The sequence below is a fragment of the Camarhynchus parvulus genome, unplaced genomic scaffold, assembly GCF_901933205.1.
Source record: "Camarhynchus parvulus unplaced genomic scaffold, STF_HiC, whole genome shotgun sequence".
Lineage (NCBI taxonomy): Eukaryota > Metazoa > Chordata > Aves > Passeriformes > Thraupidae > Camarhynchus > Camarhynchus parvulus.
In genome coordinates this window covers 69,388-73,508 of record NW_022148248.1, presented here as the reverse complement: position 1 = coordinate 73,508, position 4,121 = coordinate 69,388, and the positions used below count along the sequence as shown (strand labels likewise).

The 4,121-nt window shown below is 53.0% G+C and overlaps 1 long non-coding RNA gene across 1 annotated transcript; it reads left to right on the top strand.

Moving 5' to 3' along the window:
- Positions 1 to 606: 606 nt before the first annotated feature.
- LOC115916365 lies at positions 607 to 2,025 on the top strand. Its single transcript, XR_004061596.1, has 3 exons — positions 607 to 627; positions 1,112 to 1,215; positions 1,975 to 2,025. It is a non-coding gene; the product is annotated as an uncharacterized LOC115916365 (long non-coding RNA).
- Positions 2,026 to 4,121: the final 2,096 nt, after the last annotated feature.

Genomic DNA, 4,121 nt, shown 5'->3' with positions numbered 1-4,121 from the left:
GGCCGATTTTGTGCTGATTTTGTGCTGATTTTTGGATGATTTTTTGCTGATTTTTGGGTGATTTAGTGCTGATTTTCGGGCTGATTTTGGGGATTTTTGGGCCGATTTTGGGCTGATTTGGGGGCTGATTTTTTGCTGATTTTGGGGCTGATTTTGGGCTGATTTTTGGGTGATTTGGGATGATTTTTGGGTGATTTTGGGGCTATTTTTTGGGTGATTTTGGGCTGATTGTGGGCTGAATTTTGCGCTGATTTTGGGGCTGATTTTGTGCTGATTTTTTGCCGATTTTGTGCTGATTCGGGCCGATTTTGGGGTGATTTTGTGCTGATTCGGGCCGATTTTGGGGTGATTTTGGGCTGATTGTGGGTGAATTGTTTTTGGGGCTGTTTGTGCGGATTTTTGCCGATTTGTGCTGATTCGGGCCGATTTGGGGTGATTTTGGGTACTTTCGTGTACATGGCGGAACGGACGGGCGGCTGGACGGCACCTCTTGCGACGCGGGGGCCGGCGTGAGTGGGCGGGGCCTGCGACGGGGCGGGGCCTGGCAGTGAGTGGGCGGGGCCTGGGACAGGGGGCGGGGCCTGGCAGTGAGTGGGCGGGGCCTGGGAGAGGAGGCGGGGCCTGGCAGTGAGTGGGCGGGGCCTCAAATGGGAGGGGCGGGAGCTGGCTATGAGTGGGCGGGGCTTGGTTATGGGTTTACACTGGTTTATGCCGGTCCGTACTGGTTTTTACTGGTTTTGACTGGTTTTGGCTGTTTTTTCCCCAATTTCCAGCCCTGTTTGACCTGATCCACATTGTCGCCATTGGGGGTTACTGGGATGGACTGAGATGAACTGGGATGAACTGGTTATGGGTTTATACCGGTCCATACTGGTTTATACTGGTTTCTACTGGTTTTGACTATTTTTGACTGTTTTCTCCCCAATTTCCAGCCCTGTTTGACCTGATCCCGGTCGGGCTCCGCGTTGTCGCCATTGGGGGTTACTGGGATGAACTGGGATGGACTGGGATGGACTGGGGGTTGCTGTCAATGCTTTACTGGTTTATACTGGTTTATAGTGGTTTTTTTCTTGTTTTGACTGTTTTTTCCTGCTTTTCCCCCAATTTCCAGCGCTCTTTAACCTGATCCCGGTCGGGCTCCGCGTCGTCGCCATCCAGGGCACCCGCGCCGGGCGCTACGTGGCCATGAACGGCGCCGGCGTCGTCTACGCCTCTGTGAGTGACCCAAAACACCCGAAATACGCCCCAAAAAACCTAAAACCCAAAAAACTCAAGATCCACCCCAATAATGCACCCCAAAAACCCAAAATGCACCCCAAAAAACCCTAAATCTGCTCCCAAAATCCCCAAATCCACCCCTAAAGCCCCAAAACCTCCCAAAATCCACCCCCATATCCCCAAAATCCCCCAAAACACAAAAAATCCAAAATCCACCCCAAACTCTCCCAAATCCACCCCAAAATCCCCAAATTCCCCCCTAAAAATGCCAAAATCCACCCCAAAATCCACCCCGGAACCCCCTAAAATCCCAAAAAACCCACAAATCCACCCCAAAATCCACAAAATCCACTGCCAAAAAAATCCCAAGTCTTCCCCGAAATGCATCCTGGGATCCCCCAAAATGCCCAGGTGCCCCCAGGTGTGCCCCAGGTAACTCCAGGTGTAACCCAGGTCTATCCAGGTGTATCCCAGGTGTATCTCAGGTGTACCCAGGTGTGCCCCAGGTAACTCCAGGTGTACCCAGGTGTACCCAGGTGTATGTCAGGTGTACCCAGGTGTATCCCAGTTGTACCCAGGTGTACCCAGGTGTATCCCAGGTGTATCTCAGGTAACCCCAGGTGTATTTCCAGGTGCATTTCACACCCGAGTGCCGGTTCAAGGAGTGCCCTGGGTGTATCCAGGTTTATCCAGGTGCCCCCAGGTGCCCCCAGGTGTATCCCAGGTGTATCTCAGGTAACCCCAGGTGTGTTCCAGGTGCATTTCACGCCCGAGTGCCGCTTCAAGGAGTGCCCTGGGTGTATCCAGGTTTATCCAGGTGTATCCCAGTTGTACCCAGGTAACCCCAGGTGTGTTCCCAGGTGTACCCAGGTGTATCCAGGTAACTCCAGGTGTATCTCAGGTAACCCCAGGTGTGTTCCAGGTGCATTTCACACCCGAGTGCCGGTTCAAGGAGTGCCCTGGGTGTATCCAGGTTTATCCAGGTGCCCCCAGGTGTATCCCAGGTGCGCCCAGGTGCGCCCAGGTAACCCCAGGTGTGTCCCAGGTGTATCTCAGGTGTATCCCAGTTGTACCCAGGTTTATCCAGGTGTATCCCAGGTGTATCCAGGTGTATCCCAGTTGTACCCAGGTAACCCCAGGTGTGTTCCCAGGTGTGCCCAGGTGTATCCCAGGTGTGCCCAGGTACCACCAGGTGTGTCCCAGGTGTATCCCAGTTGTACCCAGGTCTATCCCAGGTGTATCCCAGTTGTACCCAGGTACCCCCAGGTGTATCTCAGGTGTCCCCAGGTGTATCCCAGTTGTACCCAGGTTTATCCAGGTGTGCCCAGGTGTGCCCAGGTGACTCCCAGGTGTGTTCCAGGTGCATTTCACGCCCGAGTGCCGCTTCAAGGAGTGCCCTGGGTGTATCCCAGGTGTATGTCAGGTGTGCCCAGGTGTATCCAGGTGCCCCCAGGTAACCCCAGGTGTGTTCCCAGGTGCCCCCAGGTGTATCCCAGTTGTACCCAGGTAACCCCAGGTGTGTTCCAGGTGCATTTCACACCCGAGTGCCGCTTCAAGGAGTGCCCTGGGTGTATCCCAGTTGTACCCAGGTGTATCCCAGGTGTATCCCAGTTGTACCCAGGTTTATCCAGGTGTGCCCAGGTGTGCCCAGGTGCTCCCAGGTAACCCCAGGTGTATCCCAGGTGTATGTCAGGTGTGCCCAGGTGTATCCCAGGTGTTCCAGGTGCTCCCAGGTAACCCCAGGTGTGTTCCCAGGTGTCCCCAGGTGTATCTCAGGTATATCCAGGTACCCCCAGGTGTATCCCAGGTGCCCCCAGGTGTATCCCAGGTGTGCCCAGGTGACTCCCAGGTGTGTTCCAGGTGCATTTCACACCCGAGTGCCGCTTCAAGGAGTGCCCTGGGTGTATCCCAGTTGTACCCAGGTGTATCCCAGGTGTATCCCAGTTGTACCCAGGTGTATCCCAGTTGTACCCAGGTGTATCCCAGGTGTATCCCAGTTGTACCCAGGTTTATCCAGGTGTGTCCAGGTGTGCCCAGGTGCTCCCAGGTAACCCCATGTGTTCCTCATTTCACCTGCCGCTTCAAGGAGTGTGTCAAACTACCCCGAAGCCCGGACCGCGCCCGCGGGCCGCGCCTGGTACCTGGGGCTGGACCGGCACGGCCGCCCCATGGCCGGGCCCCGCGTGCGGAAGGACAAGGCGGCCGCGCATTTCCTGCCCCAGCTGCTCGAGGGTGAGTCAAACACCCAAAAATCCCGGGTTTTAACCCAAAATTTGGGGATTTGAAATGAAAAAATAGGATATTTTAACCCAAAAATTGGGATTTATGACCCAAAAATTGGGATTTATGACCCAAAAATCGCCCTGGGAGTGACCCCATGGTCGGCAAGGACAAGGCGGCCGCTCAGTTCCTGCCCCAGCTGCTTGAGGTTCAGGGGAAATGTCCAAATTTGGGGTTTTAGACCCAAAAAATTAGGGATTTGAAGTGAAAAAATGGGATATTTTAACCCAAAAATTGGGGATTTGAAATGAAAAAATGGGATATTTTAACCCAAAAATTGGGATTTATGACCCAAAAATCCCTCTGGGAGTGACCCCACAGCCGGACCCAGTGGAAGGTCAGGGTGAGGCGCCAAAATTTGGCATTTAGACGCCAAAATTTGGGGGAAATTTGGATGAATTTTGTGTGAAATGTGAGTGAAATTTGGGTGAAATTTGTGCAAAAACTTGGATGGAATGTGAGTGCAACGTGTGCAAGACTTGAGTGAAATTTTAATGAAATTTGGTTGAAGTTGGAGTAAAATTTGTACAAAAATCGTCCAAAATTCGAGTGAAACTTGTGTAAAATTTGGGTAAATTTGGAGTGAAATTTGGGTAAAACTTGAGTGAAACTTGAGCGGAATT